Genomic DNA, 21,805 nt, shown 5'->3' on the forward strand with positions numbered 1-21,805 from the left:
CTCCCCCACGTCCTTTCCCTCCTCTCCCTCCTCTTCCTCTCTCTCCCCCACTATCTTTCCCTCCTCTCCCTCCTCTTCCTCTCTCTCCCCTATTCCCCTCTTCCTCTCTTTCCTCTTCTCCTCTCTCCCTCTTCCTCTCCCCCTCTTCCTCTTCCTCTCCCTCTTCCTCTCCCTCTTCTTCCCCTCTCCCCCTCTTCTTCTCCTTCCTCTTTCCCTTCCTTATTCTCTCTCTCTGAAGTGCTTACAGAGTTGTGATCCTTAGCAAGGGGGTTAGCCGCGGTAGCGTGCTAAATGCTTAAACGGTCCTCTGTATGCCTGTCATGTCTGTTCAGACTGCTTACGGCTGCAACACCGCTCTGGTTGGCTGGATCCATATGTCACTCAAATAGGCAACCTGTGCTCTGGCAACGGCCCGGTATTTCCACAGGGATAGAATTATGAAAATTCCGTCTATGCTCATTGGCCCAATTGAATTACAAGCAGGTTTCTCTCTCCGCATCTGCCGTAGGGTTCTAAACGGGTCGTAGCGGTGATGTCGCCCGCAACAGGGCTCAGCCAGGGTTACCACGTCGGTAGCAGGCCTGTTTCCATGGGCGACAGACGTATATCATTGTCTGCCTTTGTTTTCTCATGTCGTTTGTTTTCGTAAAGCTCTGATGGATTGTGGGGTTCTTCTGAAGCACTGCCCTTTTTTACTGGTCTGTGTTTTTCCTGTTTCAAGCCTTTTTATGATGTCAGTACTACATTTTATGGTGAATTATTTGCTTCACAAAACATAAAGGATGTCTGTTTCTACTAACACCAGTCATTTTTTTGTGCTGTTGAGTTTCAGGATCTGTACTCTTCACCTTTATTGCAAAACGCTGTGTGTTGTTGACTGAAATAGTATTTATTTTATGAGGCACGTCAGTTAAGAGCAAAGTCTTATTTACAATGACAGCCTAATGGGTAGCTGCCCTGTTCAGAGGCAGAACAACAGAGTTTTACCTTATCAGCTTGGAGAGTCGATCCAGCAACCTTTCGGTTACTGGCCCAACACTTTAACTACTGGCTACCTGCCGCCACAACTCTGCAGGACTCAGCAAATATTGGAACAGATATTGTGTGCTTGTCTTGTCTAATTTAGTCTAACAGACAGAAAACACTTTTCAGCTCTCAGGAAACACCTGACTGAAACATGAGATGTGTCTTTCTCTTCTTCCTATGATTTATCATTTGTATTCGCATCCCCGTTAGCTGTTGAAGAAGCAGCTTTTCTTCCTGGGGTCCACACAAAACACAGGACATAACTAAACACAGAACACTAATGGACAGGAACAGCAACACAAACTAAGAACACTATGACTAAAGAACACTATGACTAAAGAACACTACGACTAAAGAACACTACGACTAAAGAACACTACGACTAAAGAACACTATGACTAAAGAACACTATGACTAAAGAACACTATGACTACAGAACACTATGACTAAAGAACACTACGACTAAAGAACACTATGACTAAAGAACACTATGACTAAAGAACACTTTGACTAAAGAACACTATGACTAAAGAACACTATGAATAAAGAACACCATGACTAAAGAACACGATGACTAAAGAACACCATGACTAAAGAACACTACGACTAAAGAACACTACGACTAAAGAACACTACGACTAAAGAACACTATGACTAAAGATCAATACGACTAAAGAACACTACGACTAAAGAACACTACGACTAAAGAACACTACGACTAAAGAACACTATGACTAAAGAACACTATGACTAAAGAACACTATGACTACAGAACACTATGACTAAAGAACACTACGACTAAAGAACACTACGACTAAAGAACACTACGACTAAAGAACACTTTGACTAAAGAACACTATGACTAAAGAACACTATGAATAAAGAACACCATGACTAAAGAACACCATGACTAAAGAACACCACGACTAAAGAACACTATGACTAAAGAACACTATGAATAAAGAACACCATGACTAAAGAACACCATGACTAAAGAACACCATGACTAAAGAACACTACGACTAAAGAACACTACGACTAAAGAACACTATGACTAAAGAACACTATGACTAAAGAACACTATGACTAAAGAACACTACGACTAAAGAACACTTTGACTAAAGAACACTATGACTAAAGAACACTATGACTAAAAAACACTATGACTAAAGAACAATACGACTAAAGAACAATATGACTAAAGAACACTATGACTAAAGAACACTTTGACTAAAGAACACTATGACTAAAGAACACTATGACTAAAGAACACTATGACTAAAGAACACTATGACTAAAGAACAATACGACTAAAGAACAATATGACTAAAGAACACTATGACTAAAGAACACTATGACTAAAGAACACTATGACTAAAGAACACTATGACTAAAGAACACTACGACTAAAGAACAATATGACTAAAGAACACTATGACTAAAGAACACCACAACTAAAGAACACCACGACTAAAGAACACTATGACTAAAGAACACTATGACGAAAGAACACTATGACTAAAGAACACTACGACTAAAGAACACTACGACTAAAGAACACTATGACTAAAGAACACTATGACGAAAGAACACTATGACTAAAGAACACTACGACTAAAGAACACTACGACTAAAGAACACTACGACTAAAGAACACTACGACTAAAGAACAATACGACTAAAGAACAATATGACTAAAGAACACTACGAGTGTGTGTGTTAGAGTGTGTGTAGAGTATGTGTGTGTTTGACTGTGTGTTAGACTGTGTGTAGAGTGTGTGTGTAGAGTGAGTGTAGAGTGTGTGTGTAGAGTGTGTATGTAATGTGTGTTTGGTAGGGTGTGTGTTAGAGTGTGTGTGTAGAGTGTGTCTTATAGTGTGAGTGTAGAGTGTGTGTGTAGAGTGTGTGTGTAGAGCTTGTGTAGAGTGTGTGTTAGAGTGTGTGTGTTAGAGTGTGTGTAGGTTTTGTGTATGTTAGAGTATGTGTGTAGAGGGTTATGTAATGTGTGTTAGAGTGTGTGTGTAGAGTGTGTGTGTGAGTGAGTGTGCATAGAGTGTGTGTGTAGAGTGTGTATGTAGATGTGTGTTTGTGTATATGTTGTGTGTGTTAGAGTGTGTGTATGGTGTGTGTATGGCGTGTGTGTTAGAGTATGTGTAGAGTGTGTGTGTGTTAGAGTGTGTGTGTTTGTGTGTTAGAGTGTGTGTGCTTGTGTGTGTGTTAGTGTGTGTGTGTGTTAGAGTGTGTGTGTGTGTAAGAGTGTGTGTGAGTGTGTTAGAGTGTGTGTGTAGAGTGTGTATGTTAGAGTGTGTGTTAGAGTGTGTGTGTGTTAGAGTGTGTGTATTAGATTGAGTGTGTGTGTGTTAGAGTGTGTGCGTTAGCGTGTGTGTGTTAGAGTGTGTGTGTGTGTGTTAGAGTGTGCGTGTGTGTGTTAAATTGTGTGTGTTAGAGTGTGTCTGTTAGAGTGTGTGTTTTAGAGTGTGTGTGTGAGTGTTAGAGTGTGTGTGTGTGTGTGTTAGAGTGTGTGTGGGTGTGTTAGAATGTGTGTGTGTGTGTGTGTTAAAGTGTGTGTGTGTGTGTTAGAGTGTGTGTGTGTTTTAGAGTGAGTGTGTGTGTGTTAAGGTGTGTGTGTTAGAATGTGTGTGTGTGTGTTAGAGTGTGTTAGAGGGTGTGTGTGTGTGTGTGTGTGTTAGAGTGTGCGTGTTAGAGTGTGTGTGTTAGCGTGTGTGCATGTGTGTGTGTTCGAGTGTGTTTGTGTTAGAGTGTGTGTTAGAGTGTGTGTGTGTAGAGTGTGTGCGTGTTAGAGTGTGTGTATGTGTTAGAGTGTGTGTGTGTTAGAGAGTGTGTGTGTGTGTATTTTAGAGTGCGTGTGTGTGTGTGTTAGAGTGTGTGTTGAGTGTGTGTGTGTGGTAGAGTGTGTGTTAGAGTGTGTTAGAATGTGTGTGTGTGTGTTAGAGTGAGTGTGTGTGTCAGAGTGTGTGTGTGTGTGAGTGTGTGTGTTAGAGTGTGTGTGTGTTTAGATTGTGTGTGCATGTGTGTTAGAGTGTGTGTGTTAGAGTGTGTGCGTGTGTGTGTTAGTGTGTGTTAGAGTGTGCGTGTTAGAGTGTGTGTGTTAGCGTGTGTGCATGTGTGTGTGTTCGAGTGTGCATGTTAGAGTGTGTGTTTGTGTTATAGTGTGCGTGTTAGAGTGTGTGTGTGTAGAGTGTGTGCGTGTTAGAGTGTGTGTATGTGTTAGAGTGTGTGTGTGTTAGAGAGTGTGTGTGTGTGTGTTAGAGTGTGCGTTGTTGAGTGTGTGTGTGTGGTAGAGTGTGTGTTAGAGTGTGTTAGAATGTGTGTGTGTGTGTGTGTGTGTTAGAGTGAGTGTGTGTGTCAGAGTGTGTGTGTGTGTGTGTTAGTGTGTGTGTTAGAGTGTATGTGTGTATTAGATTGTGTGTGCATGTGTGTTAGAGTGTGTGTGTGTGTTGAGTGTGTGCATGTGTGTTAGAGTGTGTGTGTGTGTGTTCGAGTGTGAGTGTTAGAGTGTGTGTGTTAGCGTGTGTGCATGTGTGTGTGTTCGAGTGTGCATGTTAGAGTGTGTGTTTGTGTTAGAGTGTGCGTGTTAGAGTGTGTGTGTGTAGAGTGTGTGCGTGTTAGAGTGTGTGTATTTGTTAGAGTGTGTGTGTGTTAGAGAGTGTGTGTGTGTGTATTTTAGAGTGCGTGTGTGTGTGTGTTAGAGTGTGCGTGGTTGAGTGTGTGTGTGTGGTAGAGTGTGTGTTAGAGTGTGTTAGAATGTGTGTGTGTGTGTGTTAGAGTGAGTGTGTGTGTCAGAGTGTGTGTGTATTAGAGTGTGTGTGTTAGAGTGTGTGTGTGTATTAGATTGAGTGTGTGCATGTGTGTTAGAGTGTGTGTGTGTGTTCGAGTGTGTGCGTTAGCGTGTGTGTGTTAGAGTGTGCGTGTGTGTGTTAAATTGTGTGTGTTAGAGTGTGTGTGTTAGAGTGTGTGTTTTAGAGTGAGTGTTAGAGTGTGTGTGTTAGAGTGTGTGTGTGTGTGTGTGTTAGAGTGTGTGTGTGTGTTAGAATGTGTGTGTGTGTGTGTGTTAGAATGTTTGTGTGTGTGTTGTGTGTTAGAGTGTGTTTGTATGTTAGTGTGTGTGTGTGTGTGTTTTAGTGTGTGTGTGTTAGAGTGTGTGTTAGAGTGTGTGTGTGTGTGTTTTAGTGTGTGTGTGTTAGAGTGTGCGTGTGAGAGTGTTTGTGTGTGTGTTAGAGTGTGTGTTTTTTAGAGTGTGTTTTTGTGTGTGTGTTAGAGAGAGAGTGTGTGTGTGTGTGTGTGTTAGATTGCGGGTGTGTGTTTAATGTGTGTTTTAGTGTGTGTGTGTTAGAGTGTGTGTGTGTGTGTGTTAGATTGTGCGTGTGTGTGTGTTAGAGTTTGTGTGTGTGTGTGTGTGTTAGATTGTGGGTGTGTGTGTTAGAGTGTGCGTGTGAGAGTGTTTGTGTGTGTGTGTTAGAGAGTGTGTGTGTGTGTGTGTGTGTGTGTGTGTGTGTGTGTTAGAGTGTGTGTATGTATTAGAGTGTGTGTGTTAGAGTGTGTGTGTGTGTGTGTGTGTGTGTGTGTATGTGTGTGTTTAGTGTGTGTGTGTGCTTTAGTGTGTGTGTGTTAGAGTGTGTGTGTGCTTTAGTGTGTGTGTGTTAGAGTGTGTGTGTGTGTGTGTGTGTTAGAGTGTGCGTGTGTGTGTGTGTTAGATTGCGGGTGTGTGTTAGAGTGTGCGTGTGAGAGTGTTTGTGTGTGTGTTAGAGTGTGTGTGTGTGTGTGTTAGATTGCGGGTGTGTGTTAGTGTGTGTTTTAGTGTGTGTCTGTTAGAGTGTGTGTGTGTGTGTTAGAGTGTGTGTGTGTGTTAGAGCGTGTGCGTTAGCGTGTGTGTGTTAGAGTGTGTGTGTGTGTGTGTGTGTTAGAGTGTGCGTGTGTGTGTTAAATTGTGTGTGTTAAAGTGTGTTTGTTAGAGTGTGTGTGTGTGTGTTGGAGAGAGAGTTTGTGTGTGTGTGTGTTAGATTGCATGTGTGTGTTAGTGTGTGTTTTAGTGTGTGTGTGTGTTAGAGTGTGTGTGTGTGTGTGTGTGTGTGTGTGTTAGAGTGTGCGTGTGTGTGTGTGTGTGTGTTAGAGTTTGTGTGTGTGTGTGTGTTAGAATGTGTGAGTGTGCGTGTGAGAGTGCTTGTGTGTGTGTGTGTTTTAGAGTGTGTGTGTGTGTTAGAGTGTTTGTATGTATTAGAGTGTGTGTGTTAGAGTGTGTGTGTGTGTGTGTGTTAGAGTGTGTGTAAGTGTTAGAGTGTGTGTGTTAGAGTGTGCGTGTGTGTGTGTGTTAGAGTGTGTCTGTTAGAATTTGCATTTTCGAGTGTGTGTTTTAGTGTGTGTGTGTGTGTGTGTGTGTTAGAGTTCTTGTGTGTTAGAGTGTGTTGTGTGTGTTAGAGTGTGCGTGTTAGAGTGTCTGTGTGTGTTAGAGTGTGTGTGTGTGTGTGTGTGTGTTAGAGTGTGCGTGTGTGTGTTAAATTGTGTGTGTTAGTGTGTGTGTTAGAGTGTGTGTTTTAGAGTGAGTGTGTGTGTGTGTGTTAGAGTGTGAGTGTTAGAGTGTGTGTGTGTGTTAGAGTGTGTGTGGGTGTGTTAGAATGTGTGTGTGTGTGTGTGTGAGAGAGTGTGTTTGTATGTGTGTGTTTGTGTGTTAAAGTGTGTGTATGTGTGTTAGAGTGTGTGTGTGTTTTAGTGTGTGTGTGTTAGAGTGTGTGTGTTAGAGTGTGCGTGTGTGTGTGTTAGATTGCGGGTGTGTGTTAGAGTGCGTGTGAGAGTGTTTGTGTGTGTGTTAGAGTGTGTGTGTGTTAGAGTGTGTTTTTGTGTGTGTGTTAGAGAGAGAGTGTGAGTGTGTGTGTGTGTTAGATTGCGGGTGTGTGTTTAATGTGTGTTTTAGTGTATGTGTGTTAGAGTGTGTGTGTGTGTTAGATTGCGGGTGTGTGTTAGAGTGTGCGTGTGAGAGTGTTTGTGTGTGTGTTAGAGTGTGTGTGTGTTAGAGTGTGTGTGTGTGTGTGTGTTAGAGAGAGAGAGTGTGTGTGTGTGTGTGTGTGTGTGTGTTAGATTGCGGGTGTGTTAGTGTGTGTTTTAGTGTGTGTCTGTTAGAGTGTGTGTGTGTGTGTGTGTGTTAGATTGCGGGTGTGTTTTAGTGTGTGTCTGTTAGAGTGTGTGTGTGTGTGTGTGTGTGTTAGAGTGTGTGTGTGTGTTTTAGTGTGTTTGTGTTAGAGTGTGTGTGTGTGTGTGTGTGTGTGTGTGTGTGTGTGTGTGTGTGTGTGTGTGTGTGTGTGTGTGTGTGTGTTTAGAGTGTGCGTGTGTGTGTGTGTTAGATTGCGGGTGTGTGTTAGAGTGTGCGTGTGAGAGTGTTTGTGTGTGTGTTAGAGTGTGTGTGTGTGTGTGTGTTAGAGAGAGAGAGTGTGTGTGTGTGTGTGTTAGATTGCAGGTGTGTGTTAGTGTGTGTTTTAGTGTGTGTCTGTTAGAGTGTGTGTGTGTGTGTGTTAGATTGCGGGTGTGTTTTAGTGTGTGTCTGTTAGAGTGTGTGTGTGTGTGTTAGAGCGTGTGCGTTAGCGTGTGTGTGTTAGAGTGTGTGTGTGTGTTAGAGTGTGCGTGTGTGTGTTAAATTGTGTGTGTTAGAGTGTGTCTGTTAGAGTGTGTGTTTTAGAGTGTGTGTGTGTGAGTGTTAGAGTGTGTGTGTTAGAGTGTGTGGGGGTGTGTTAGAATGTGTGTGTGTGTGAGAGTGTGTGTGTATGTGTTAAAGTGTGTGTGTTTGTGTTAGAGTGTGTGTGTGTTTTAGTGTGTTTGTGTTAGAGTGTGTGTGTGTGTGTTAGTGTGTGTGTGTGTGTGTGTGTGTGTGTGTGTGTTAGATTGTTGTGTGTTAGAGTGTGCGTGTGAGAGTGTTTGTGTGTGTGTTAGAGTGCGTGTGTGTTAGAGTGTGTGTGTGTGTGTGTTTTAGAGAGAGAGAGTGTGTGTGTGTGTGTGTGTTAGATTGCAGGTGTGTGTTAGTGTGTGTTTTAGTGTGTGTCTGTTTGAGTGTGTGTGTGTGTGTGTGTTTAGATTGCGGGTGTGTTTTAGTGTGTGTCTGTTAGAGTGTGTGTGTGTGTGTTAGAGTGTGTGTGTGTGTTAGAGCGTGTGCGTTAGCGTGTGTGTGTTAGTGTGTGTGTGTGTGTGTTAGAGTGTGTGTGTGTGTTAAATTGTGTGTGTTAGAGTGTGTCTGTTAGAGTGTGTGTTTTAGAGTGTGTGTGTGTGAGTGTTAGAGTGTGTGTGTTAGAGTGTGTGGGGGTGTGTTAGAATGTGTGTGTGTGTGTGTGAGAGTGTGTGTGTATGTGTGTGTGTGTATGTGTTATATTGTGTGTGTTTGTGTTAGAGTGTGTGTGTTTTTAGTGTGTTTGTGTTAGAGTGTGTGTGTGTTTTAGTGTGTGTGTGTTAGAGTGTGTGTGTGTGTGTGTGTGTGTGTGTGTGTGTGTGTGTGTGTGTGTGTTAGATTGCGGGTGTGTGTTAGAGTGTGCGTGTGAGAGTGTTTGTGTGTGTGTTAGAGTGTGTGTGTGTGTGTGTTAGAGAGAGAGTGTGTGTGTGTGTGTGTTAGATTGCAGGTGTGTGTTAGTGTGTGTTTTAGTTTGTGTCTGTTAGAGTGTGTGTGTGTGTGTGTTAGATTGCGGGTGTGTTTTAGTGTGTGTCTGTTAGAGTGTGTGTGTGTGTGTTAGAGTGTGTGTGTGTGTTAGAGCGTGTGCGTTAGCGTGTGTGTGTTAGAGTGTGTGTGTGTGTGTTAAAGTGTGCGTGTGTGTGTTAAATTGTGTGTGTTAGAGTGTGTCTGTTAGAGTGTGTGTTTTAGAGTGTGTGTGTGTGAGTGTTAGAGTGTGTGTGTTAGAGTGTGTGGGGGTGTGTTAGAATGTGTGTGTGTGTGTGTGAGAGTGTGTGTGTATGTGTGTGTGTGTATGTGTTAAAGTGTGTGTGTTTGTGTTAGAGTGTGTGTGTGTTTTAGTGTGTGTCTGTTTTAGTGTGTGTGTGTGTGTGTGTTAGATTGCGGGTGTGTTTTAGTGTGTGTCTGTTAGAGTGTGTGTGTGTGTGTTAGAGTGTGTGTGTGTGTTAGAGCGTGTGCGTTAGCGTGTGTGTGTTAGAGTGTGTGTGTGTGTGTTAAAGTGTGCGTGTGTGTGTTAAATTGTGTGTGTTAGAGTGTGTCTGTTAGAGTGTGTGTTTTAGAGTGTGTGTGTGTGAGTGTTAGAGTGTGTGTGTTAGTGTGTGGGGGTGTGTTAGAATGTGTGTGTGTGTGTGTGAGAGTGTGTGTGTATGTGTGTGTGTGAATGTGTTAAAGTGTGTGTGTTTGTGTTAGAGTGTGTGTGTGTTTTAGTGTGTTTGTGTTAGAGTGTGTGTGTGTGTGTGTGTGTGTGTGTGTGTGTGTGTGTGTGTGTGTGTGTGTGTGTGTGTGTGTGTGTTAGATTGCGGGTGTGTGTTAGAGTGTGCGTGTGAGAGTGTTTGTGTGTTAGAGTGTGTGTGTGTGTGTGTTAGAGAGAGAGAGAGAGTGTGTGTGTGTGTGTGTTAGATTGCAGGTGTGTGTTAGTGTGTGTTTTAGTGTGTGTCTGTTAGAGTGTGTGTGTGTGTGTGTGTGTGTCAGATTGCGGGTGTGTTTTAGTGTGTGTCTGTTAGAGTGTGTGTGTGTGTGTTAGAGTGTGTGTGTGTGTTAGAGCGTGTGCGTTAGCGTGTGTGTGTTAGAGTGTGTGTGTGTGTGTGTGTTAGTGTGCGTGTGTGTGTTAAATTGTGTGTGTTAGAGTGTGTCTGTTAGAGTGTGTGTTTTAGAATGTGTGTGTGTGAGTGTTAGAGTGTGTGTGTTAGAGTGTGTGGGGGTGTGTTAGAATGTGTGGGTGTGTGTGTGAGAGTGTGTGTGTATGTGTGTGTGTGTATGTGTTAAAGTGTGTGTGTTTGTGTTAGAGTGTGTGTGTGTTTTAGTGTGTTTGTGTTAGAGTGTGTGTGTGTGTGTGTGTGTTAGAGTGTGTGTGTGTGTGTTAGGTTGCGGGTGTGTGTTAGAGTGTGCGTGTGAGAGTGTTTGTGTGTGTGTTAGAGTGTGTGTGTGTTAGAGTGTGTGTGTGTGTGTGTTAGAGAGAGAGAGAGAGTGTGTGTGTGTGTGTGTTAGATTGCAGGTGTGTGTTAGTGTGTGTTTTAGTGTGTGTGTGTTAGAGTGTGTGTGTGTGTGTGACGCCAGGACAGCGGAGTCAATCACCACCTTCCGGAGACACCTGAAACCCCACCTCTTTAAGGAATACCTAGGATAGGATAAAGTAATCCTTCTCACCCCCCCTTAAATGATTTAGATGCACTATTGTAAAGTGGCTGTTCCACTGGATGTCATAAGGTGAATTCACCAATTTGTAAGTCGCTCTGGATAAGAGCGTCTGCCAAATGACTTAAATGTAATGTAAATGTAATGTGTGTGTTAGAGTGTGCGTGTGTGTGTGTTAGAGTTTGTGTGTGTGTGTGTGTGTGTTAGAGTGTGTGTGTGTGCGTGTGAGATTGTTTGTGTGTGTGTGTGTGTGTTAGAGTGTGTGTGTGTGTGTTAGAGTGTTTGTATGTATTAGAGTGTGTGTGTTAGAGTGTGTGTGTTAGAGTGTGCGTGTTAGAGTGTCTGTGTGTGTTAGAGTGTGTGTGTCTGTGTTAGAGTGTGTGTATGTGTGTGTTAGAATGTGTGTGTGTGTGTTAGAGTGTGTGTGTATTAGATTGTGTGTGTGCATGTGTGTTAGAGTGTGTGCGTTAGCGTGTGTGTGTGTTATAGTGTGTGTGAGTGTTAGAGTGTGCATGTGTGTGTTAAAGTGTGTGTTTTAGAGTGAGTGTGTGTGTGTTAAGGTGTGTGTGTTAGAATGTGTGTGTGTGTTAGAGTGTGTTAGAGGGTGTGTGTGTGTTATAGTGTGCGTGTTAGAGTGTGTGTGTTAGTGTGTGTGCATGTGTGTGTGTTCGAGTGTGCATGTTAGAGTGTGTGTTTGTGTTAGAGTGTGCGTGTTAGAGTGTGTGTGTGTGTAGAGTGTGTGTGTGTGTGTGTTAGAGTGTGTGTGTGTTAGAGTGTGTGTATGTGTTAGAGTGTGTGTGTGTTAGAGAGTGTGTGTGTGTGTGTGTATTTTAGAGTGTGTGTGTGTGTGTGTGTTAGAGTGTGCTTGGTTGAGTGTGTGTGTTAGAGTGTGTGTATGTGTTAGAGTGTGTGTGTGTTAGAGAGTGTGTGTGTATGTGTGTATTTTAGAGTGTGTGTTAGAGTGTGTTAGAATGTGTGTGTGTGTGTGTGTTAGAGTGAGTGTGTGTGTGTATTAGATTGAGTGTGTGCATGTGTGTTAGAGTGTGTGTGTGTGTGTGTGTTAGAATGTGTGTGTGTGTGTGTGTGTGTGTGTTAGAGTGAGTGTGTGTTAGAGTGTGTGTGTGTGTGTGTGTGTGTTTGAGTGTGTGTGTGTTGGAGTGTGTGTGTATTAGATTGTGTGTGTGCATGTGTGTTAGAGTGTGTGTGTGTTAGAGTGTGAGTGTGAGAGTGTGTGTGTGTGTGTTAGAGTGTGTGTATGTGTTTTAGTGTGTGTGTGTGTTAGAGTGTGTGTGTGTTAGAGTGTGCGTGTGTGTGCGTGTTAAATTGCGGGTGTGTGTTAGAGTGTGCGTGTGAGAGTGTTTGTGTGTGTGTTAGCGTGTGTGTGTTAGAGTGTGTGTGTGTGTGTGTTAGAGAGAGAGTGTGTGTGTGTGTGTTAGATTGCGGGTGTGTGTTAGAGTGTGCGTGTGAGAGTGTTTGTGTGTGTGTTATAGTGTGTGTCTGTATGTGTGTGTGTTAGAGTGTGCGTGTGAGAGTGTTTGTGTGTGTGTGTGTTAGATTGTGGGTGTGTGTTAGAGTGTGCGTGTGAGAGTGTGTGTGTGTTAGAATGTGTGTGTACTATCTGAGTCAATCAATACCGTTACACACCTACGCATGACATTATTTTGACAGTAGTGTTCACACTAGTGTATTTCTCGTCATATTATTCAGCAGCTTTACACTCTCCCTCTGATTGCAGCTGAACCATACCTAGTCATATTATCTCTAAAATGCCTCATGAAATGAGATTTAGCATTGCAGCATTTTAGCTCACATGGAGGAGACCTATTGCAGAAATACAGCTAATGCTCAGAAGGTTCTGTGTGGATGGTGCTAATTTCTCCAGTCAGACAGGTTGCCGCTTACTGAGGTTTAAATCTGTCTCGTCTCACCTCGAAACGTCTGTCTGTCTGGGCTATAGAGAGAGAGGACACAGGCAGCCCACGGTTGTTGTCATGGCTAAATCGCCATTGAGGATTATCCTCACTACCAAACCTCATGTCTGTTTCTACCCGCAATGACTAGAGAGGAACGTAACGTTAACATACACACTGTTGAGTCTGGTGTTCATTACCTTTTAACGAGTGTGTGAATAGCTTGTAGGCTAAATAGCTGTGTGTATGTTTTTTTTGTGTTTGTTAATGCATGAGTGTGTGAGACAGTGTTTTTGTTTGTCTATATAATATGCTTGGTGTGTGTGTGTGTCTGTGTGTGTGTGTTTAAATTGAAAGCAGACTGAACAAGGGTTGTCTCATTAGGCTCAGCAGATACAGTGAGATCCTCCAGTTTGGCACTGGGGTTAATAGCCTGGCCCTGCTCATGCAAACATCACCACTGTTTTTGACTGGTACACACACACACACACACACACACACGCACGCACGCACGCACGCACGCACGCACGCACACACACACACACACACACACACACACACACACACACACACACACACACACACACACTCACAAACTATGTAGAATATATACTCAAAACATCCGAATATCTGTTTAGGTTCCCTGTATATTAGACTGTAGACTATGGGCAGTATCAGGTGCATACTTCAAGTTCCTGCATGTGTTCTACTGATATATAAAATACTGTAAAGTTTTCCAAGGTTCACATCATCAGGCCCTAAAGTTGTACTAGATGTAACTGACCTCATCTTTGGCCCCTTCTGGTTTCAGCCCGCTTTACACCCCTGTTTTATCAACTGTTTTTTGAAGAGGTTGGACCTTTGCTTCCATGCTCATTTTAAGGATCAGTTCTGAATGCTCCCACTTTGACCTGTCACACACACTTGTAGCATAGTTATGTGTGCGTTTACAGTAATATCATCATCCTACAAACAAATCACTTTTATTTGTGGAGCCTGCTGATGTCAGGGAGGGACATTTAAAATTACCGTTTTGGAGCCGGACTGCATCAGTGTGTGTGTGTGTGTGTGTGTGTGTGTGTGTGTGTGTGTGTGTGTGTGTGTGTGTGTGTGTGTGTGTGTGTGTGTGTGTGTGTGTGTGTGTGTGTGTGTGTGTGTGTGTGTGTGTGTGTGTGTGTGTGTGTGTGTGTGTGTGTGTGCGTGTGTGTGTGCGGTGTAAGAGCTGTTCAACAATGGGAAAGAGTGGGAGGGATGAGGGGATGAAGCAATGGAGTAGAGGGTTTGTGTTTGATGGCACCGTTGGGTTGGGGAAGCTGCCATCACCACAGACTCAGCATAAAGGAAATCCTCTGTGGAGAGAGGAGGGAGAGAGCCTTTCAGTATATCTGTATAAAGCCCAACACGTAGGGATTAAAACTGGGACAATACACAGATTAACCCAGTAGTGTTGGCACACATTGTGGCAACTAGTTGTACACATCTGTGGACACATTTATGTCAATACACACACATCGACATAAACAAAACACGTGCATAACACACGCGCGCTCACACATACACACACACACACAATAAACATACATTTAAAAGTGTCATAATTGTGTCTGCCTAATGAAAAGCACAATACACTGGGAATACATATCTCTAGCCCAAGTCATTACTGCTTCAGTTCAATGTGTCCTCTATTACAATTATGATCTGCCTGAGTTCACAGAACAGCATGTCCCCTGTTCTGGAGGAAGGGAGGATGGAGGGAGGAGTTTGGCAGGAGATGGGACATGCAACATGCAACATTTGTGAAAACCCCAGTTGCTCTGTGACTGGAATTGGCAGGAGAGCATAGATAGAATGCTGTGCCACAGTTGGCACAGTGCTGCTACCATGATGTGGCTATAATTCAATCGGGAATAGATGAATGAAGGGTCTGGTTGAAGCTTATTGGTGGGTCCTGGCTTCTCTGAATGCTCTCATTGGCTCTGTGGGGAAGTAGGGGAACTGAATGAGGATACATTATGTTGGTTTTTAGACTGTTATGAAATTTGTCTCCTTCAGAAAAGAGGGGAGGTGCTAGCCTTTTGGATTATTTTGATTGGCGGAGCAGATTGACTTCCTTGCTGCTCTAACTTTGATTGGTTGTTCCAGACATACTCTGAGTCGATATTCACATAATAATAAGGAATTCCCCTCAACCACACCCACAAATTGGGGAAAAGAAACATTCTTTCCGATTGACCCCCATTGTAAATGAGCCAACTTCGTAAATGTTTTGTTATACAGAAAATAACAAAACATGCTGAAAAGCTGCTGTGTCGTTCAATGTAACCGGATCAAAAATCTCCACCTTAGGTTCGCAATACCCCTATTTGGTGAAATAGAGCCTGCGAGAAGAGCCCTGTGGCTTCAGACTATTCGGCGTAGGAGAGTGAAAAATGTGGGGACCAGCTGTCCAAGTAGGCTATGTGTGTGTAAAACGTTTCGTCACTTGTTTACATAGAGCACGGAGGAGCAGCGCTCCCTCACCTTTTTCAATTTGAGAATACACAGAGCCGGTGAAACTATTTTTGGAAAATGTATTCTGATAAATGTAATTTAATTAACACAAAAGTTCTAAATGCATAGGCTATTCCATGATACTGATTGAGATCAATCAAATGATTAGCATGCAGTTGCAGTTTCACTGGCAAAATGTGATAATGGCCTATTTTGAAATAAGATAAGCCTAACTTGGTGTTTGGGGGCAGTCATATTCCATGTGACCGTTTAGTCACGGTAACTAGGCTTCTCCAAGCTCTGATGCTGCTGCTGGTCATTAGTAACCTACCAAACTTGCTAACTGCCTGGTACTCAGCACTCTACAGTACAGTCCCTCTAATCACTCTGACATAAATGCAAATGTTTTAGAAAATCAAGTCAAACACTTCATGAGAGCCCATGAGCTCATGTTGCACAACATTTCAATAGGCTATGCAATTGCATGAGAGTTTTGATGGCCTCTATTAAAAAGAGGGGTATCACATCAGCTTTCTATAGGCAAGGCCTACTATTTTTATTTCTCAACTTTTCTAATATTAGGCACCTTGTTCCACTTTACAACAGGAGAATGGCCACCTGTCTTTGAAATGAACCACAGGAAAAGCGTCCTCCATTTGCTATTTAATTGAATAGATTACATGTATATTTTTTCCCGACAGGGGCATGATAATGGCCCAATCTATATCAAAACGAATTTAATTTATATATTCATTAGTACATGTAAAGACAACAGTAAATAAATAGTCTGATGGGTGACAATATTAGCCTATCACTTGTGAATTATGTATGATGTCCTGCTTGTGGAGTAAGGCAAGAAACTGTGCATGCCTTTTTTTGTTGACCTTTTCAAAATCTTAGTCGCACACCTCATGTAGCCTCATGTATCCACACCTCATGTAGCCTCATGTATCCACACCTCATGTAGCCTCATGTATCCACACCTCATGTAGCCTCATGTATCCACACCTCATCACAACTCAAATGAAGCACATTCATCCGCTTTACAACCAGTGTAGAGCTTAACAGGCTGCCTGTGAGTTTGGGGAAGATCATTTTCACCATAACATTGCACCTTTGTAATAAAGCATTACATGCAGAATCGGATTTGCAATCACTTTTGAGAACAGTGTTTACCCTCGAATTAATTGCATTTTTGGAACATTTGTGTTTATAGCCTACTGCCTTGTGCACATTGTTGCACTTATAATGTAAAGAAATAGCCTAATAGTTTATCAACATTTTATCAAACGTTCTGATCTGCTGCATCAGCCTCATTGCTTTTTTTGATGCAAGTGGTTGTATTAATTTGGGATCTATTGCCTCCCACAATTGTGCCAGAGTATGTTTGGAATATTTATTTATTGCACAGAAGGAAGGACAAAAGAATAGGTCAACTTTTGTACTATGTGGGAGAGTAGATTGACATAGGCTAGTGCTCTTGCTGTTCGTCAGGCCTATTCATCTTGTTGGCTGACGAAAAGTAGACTAAATGTGGACAGTTCTTCTAACAGCTTCAATATGTACCTCGGAATTTCGATAAGAGGGACACGCACAGTTGCGTCCCCGATGTGTCTGTCTTCACTTGTAGTCCATTTCTTAGCTGAAATGCCTATGAGAAGGACCTGATTACATGATGGGCAATGGCTAATAAGAATTGAGATATCTGAGAGAGCCGTTTGAATGAGAGGTGCTAAGGAGCATGGCAGGGAATTCAAATGATTATATTCAGCCCACGGGCACAACAACCACTTTGGCCGCAAAAGGCATGGATTCTTTAGGGGGCATTACGGCCACACAAGGGGGATGCCACTGGAAACTTTAAGGCCTGGTGAGAAGTGATTGTCACAAGAAACAAACCAGAGCTCATGCCATTCATGCAACTTTTTTTCAATCATGCAGCCTTCTAATGTATTAAAAATCTAAACATGTAGCCAAACATTTGTATCACAACTAAAGTTGAATAAATACCTCTAAATGAAGCATATAGGAAGACCAGTTTCTTTGTTAACCCCTCAACACAGATTAGCCCCATGTGCTCACTTCCTTGGGAATTGTAGGAAGAAGATGCCCATTCTATTTTATTCAGCTATGTTCAATTGTATTCTTCATACTATAAAATAACAAAAAATAATGGAAAGTAATTCTAAGAAAATCTTGTCTGCTAAAATGAACTAGAGTAGCCAAGCGAAAAAGCATAGCCATATCAGGGCCTAACAAGGACAACTTGTACTATACTATACTATTCTGTTCTTCTGAAATAGACTACATTTTCTTCATGTCATGTTTCTTTAGACCTGTCTAAAATAAATTATGGATTTATTATGATGTGTAGGCTATATTAAATGAATTTAAATAGACTTTTTAAAATGTAGATTTTCCAAAGGTCTGCATCAGTGTGTCATGCTCTATTTGGATAGGTCAGGGTGTGATTTGGGGTGGGCATTCTATGTTGTCTATTTCTTTGTTTTGGCCGAGTATGGTTCTCAATCAGAGGCAGCTGTCTATCGTTGTCTCTGATTGGGAATAATACTTAGGCAGCTTTTTTCTCAGTGTTTGTGGGTAGTTATTTTCTGTTTAGTCTCTGTTACCTGACAGAACTGTTCGCTTTTGTTCAAGTGTTTTTTGATAATAAAAGGAAATCATGAACACTTTTCACGCTGCGCTTTGGTCCAATCCTTTCGACGACAGGTGTTATAGAGTGGCTTGTAAGCTACAGTTGAAGTCGGAAGATTACATACACCTTAGCCAAACACATTTAAATTCAGTTTTTCACAATTCCTGACATTTAATCAAAAACATTTTTCCCTGTCTTAGGTCAGTTAGGATCACCACTTTATTGTAAGAATGTAAAATGTCAGAATAATAGTAGAGATAATGATTTATTTCAGCTTTTATTTCTTTTATCGCATTTCCAGTGGGTCAGAAGTTTACATACACTCAATTAGTATTTGGTAGCATTGCCTTTAAATGGTTTAGCTTGGGTCAAATGTTTCGGGTAGCCTTCCACAAGCTTCCCACAATAAGTTGGGTGAATTTTGGCCCATTCCTCCTGACAGAGCTGTCATAACTGAGTCAGGTTTGTAGGCCTCCTTGCTCGCACACACTTTTTCAGTTCTGCCCACACATTTTATATAGGATTGAAGTCAGGCCTTTGTGATGGCCACTCCAATACCTTGACTTTGTTGTCCTTAAGCCATTTTTCCACAACCTTGGAAGTATGCTTGGGGTCATTGTTCATTTGGAAGACCCATTTGCGACCAAGCTTCACCTTCCTGACTGATGTCTTGAGATGTTGCTTCAATATATCTTTGTAATTTTCCTCCCTCATGATGCAATCTATTTTATGAAGTGCACCAGTCCCTCTTGCAGCAAAGCACCCCAACAACATCAAATCAAATCAAATTTATTTATATAGCTCTTCGTACATCAGCTGATATCTCAAAGTGCTGTACAGAAACCCAGCCTAAAACCCCAAACAGCAAGCAATGCAGGTGTAGAAGCACGGTGGCTAGGAAAAACTCCCTAGAAAAGCCAAAACCTAGGAAGAAACCTAGAGAGGAACCAGGCTATGTGGGGTGGCCAGTCCTCTTCTGGCTGTGCCGGGTAGAGATTATAACAGAACATGGCCAAGATGTTCAAATGTTCATAAATGACCAGCATGGTCGAATAATAATAAGGCAGAACAGTTGAAACTGGAGCAGCAGCACGGCCAGGTGGACTGGGGACAGCAAGGAGTCATCATGTCAAGTAGTCCTGGGGCATGGTCCTAGGGCTCAGGTCAGTTGAAACTGGAGCAGCAGCACGGCCAGGTGGACTGGGGACAGCAAGGAGTCATCATGTCAGGTAGTCCTGGGGCATGGTCCTAGGGCTCAGGTCCTCCGAGAGAGAGAAGGAGAGAATTAGAGAACGCACACTTAGATTCACACAGGACACCGAATTGGACAGGAGAAGTACTCCAGATATAACAAACTGACCCCAGCCCCCGACACATAAACTACTGCAGCATAAATATGGAGGCTGAGACAGGAGGGGTCAGGAGACACTGTGGCCCCACCCGAGGACACCCCCGGACAGGGCCAAACAGGAAGGATATAACCCACCCACTTTGCCAAAGCACAGCCCCCACACCACTGGAGGGATATCTTCAACCACCAACTTACCATCCTGAGACAAAGCTGAGTATAGCCCGCAAAGATCTCCGCCACGGCACAACCCAAGGGGGGGGGCGCCAACCCAGACAGGATGACCACATCAGTGAATCAACCCACTCAGGTGACGCACCCCCTCCAGGGACGGCATGAGAGAGCCCCAGCAAGCCAGTGACTCAGCCCCTGTAACAGGGTTAGAGGCAGAGAATCCCAGTGGAAAGAGAGGAACCGGCCAGGCAGAGACAGCAAGGGTGGTTCGTTGCTCCAGAGCCTTTCCGTTCACCTTCCCACTCCTGGGCCAGACTACACTCAATCATATGACCCACTGAAGAGATGAGTCTTCAGTAAAGACTTAAAGGTTGAGACCGAGTTTGCGTCTCTGACATGGGTAGGCAGACCGTTCCATAAAAATGGAGCTCTATAGGAGAAAGCCCTGCCTCCAGCTGTTTGCTTAGAAATTCTAGGGACAATTAGGAGGCCTGCGTCTTGTGACCGTAGCGTACGTGTAGGTATGTACGGCAGGACCAAATCAGAGAGATAGGTAGGAGCAAGCCCATGCAATGCTTTGTAGGTTAGCAGTAAAACCTTGAAATCAGCCCTTGCTTTGACAGGAAGCCAGTGTAGGGAGGCTAGCACTGGAGTAATATGATAAATTTTTTGGTTCTAGTCAGGATTCTAGCAGCCGTATTTAGCACTAACTGAAGTTTATTTAGTGCTTTATCCGGTAGCCGGAAAGTAGAGCATTGCAGTAGTCTAACCTAGAAGTGACAAAAGCATGGATTCATTTTTCTGCATCATTTTTGGACAGAAAGTTTCTGATTTTTGCAATGTTACGTAGATGGAAAAAAGCTGTCCTTGAAACGGTCTTGATATGTTCTTCAAAAGAGAGATCAGGGTCCAGAGTAACGCCGAGGTCCTTCACAGTTTTATTTGAGATGACTGTACAACCAACCAACATGATGCTGCCACCCCCGTGCTTCATGGAGGGATGGTGTTCTTCAGCTTGCAAGCGTTCCCCTTTTTCCTCCAAACATGATGATGGTCATTATGGCCAAACAGTTCTTTTTTGTTTCATCAGACCAGAGGACATTTCTCCAAAAAGTATGATATTCATCCCCATGTGCAGTTGCAAACTGTAGTCTGGCTTTTTAATGGCGGTTTTGGAGCAGTGGCTTCTTCCTTGCTGAGTGGCCTTTCAATTATGTCGATATAGGACTTGTATCTGTTTCTTCCAGCATCTTCACAAAGTCCTTTGCTGTTGTACTGGGATTGATTTGCACTTTTCGCACCAAAGTACATTCATCTAGGAGACAGAACGCGTCTCTTTCTTGAGCGGTATGACAGCTGCGTGGTCCCATGGTGTTTATACTTGCGTACTGTTGTTTGTCCAGATGAATGTGGTACCTTCAGGCATTTGGAAATTGCTCCAAAGGATGAACCAGACTTGTGGAGGTCTACAATTTTTTTCTGAGGTCTTGGCTGATTTCTTTTGATTTTCCCACGATGTCAAGCAAGAGGCACTGAGTTTGAAGGTAGGCCTTCAAATACATCCACAGGTACACCTCCAATTGACTCAGATGATGTCAATTAGCCTATCAGAAGCTTTTAAAGCCATGACATCATTTTTTGGAATTCTCCAGGTTGTTTAAAGGCACAGTCAACTTAGTGTATGTAATCTTCTGACCCACTGGAATTGTGATACAGTGAATTATAAGTGAAATAATCTGTCTGGAAACAATTGTTGGAAAAATTACTTGTGTCATGCACAAAGTAGATGTCCTAACCGACTTGCCAAAACTAAAGTTTGTTAACAAGAAATTTGTGGAGTGGTTTAAAAACTAGATTTAATGACTCCAACCTAAGTGTATCTAAACTTCCAACTTCAACTGTATGTGTTGAAGCCAGGAGATGACAGTTACTTACTTGACAATCATTGGCTGACAAAATTGCTTGACTGCCACAGCCCTATTTGAGGGTATCAAAAATATAACATTTTCTTGAGACAATATGTGTGGGCATAGGCAGACATTGCAATTTGAGGATGCATTTTATGCATAGGTTATTCAATAGGCTACATCTGTCGGTGCAGAGTTTGATTGAGGAAATAATGACGTAATTTAAAACTTCTTATGGCTGCAGGGGCAGTACTGAGTAGCTTGGATGAAAGGTGCCCAGAGGTGCCCAGAGTAAATGGCCTGCTCCTCAGTCCCGTTGCTAATATATGCATATTATTATTAGTATTATTATTAGATAGAAAACACTCTGAAGTTTCTAAAACTGTTTGAATGATGTCTGTGAGTATAACAGAACTCATATGGCAGGCAAAAACCTGAGAAGAAATCCAAACAGGAAGTGGGAAGTCTGAGGTTGGTCGATTTTCAACCCAGCACCTATTGAATACACAGTGGGATATTGATCAAGTTGCACATCCTAGGGCTTCCACTAGATGTCAACCGTCTTTAGAAACTTGAATGAGGCTTCTACTGTGAGGTGGAGCCGGATGGGAGCTGTTTGAGTCAGTGGTCTGGCAGAGAGCCAGGTCTCTGTCATACGCATTTCACATGATAGCGACCTGCATTCCATTGCTTCTCTACAGTCATAGGAATTATCCGGTTGTAACGTTATTGAAGATTTATGATAACAACATCCTAAAGATTGATTCTATACTTAGTTTGACAAGTTTCTTCGACCTGTAATATAACTTTTTAAAGTTTTTGTCTGACTTTCGGCTGGACCTGCACGAGCGTTTGGATTTGTGTACTAAACGCGCTAACAAAAGTAGCTACTTGGACATAAATAATGGACATTATTGAACAAATCAAGCATTTATTTGCGATTCCTGGGATTCCTGTGCATTCTGATGAAGATCATCAAAGGTAAGGGAATATTTA

At 42.7% G+C, this 21,805-nt stretch overlaps 1 protein-coding gene across 2 annotated transcripts in view; it reads left to right on the forward strand.

Annotated features, from left to right (window-relative positions):
* The window catches only part of LOC135508341 (AT-rich interactive domain-containing protein 1B-like), a 322,882-nt gene that overhangs the window by 61,337 nt on the left and 239,740 nt on the right, over window positions 1–21,805 (forward strand). The gene's annotated exons all lie outside the window — the stretch shown is intronic.

Source organism: Oncorhynchus masou, chromosome 21 (genome assembly GCF_036934945.1).
Source record: "Oncorhynchus masou masou isolate Uvic2021 chromosome 21, UVic_Omas_1.1, whole genome shotgun sequence".
NCBI classification, from domain to species: domain Eukaryota; kingdom Metazoa; phylum Chordata; class Actinopteri; order Salmoniformes; family Salmonidae; genus Oncorhynchus; species Oncorhynchus masou.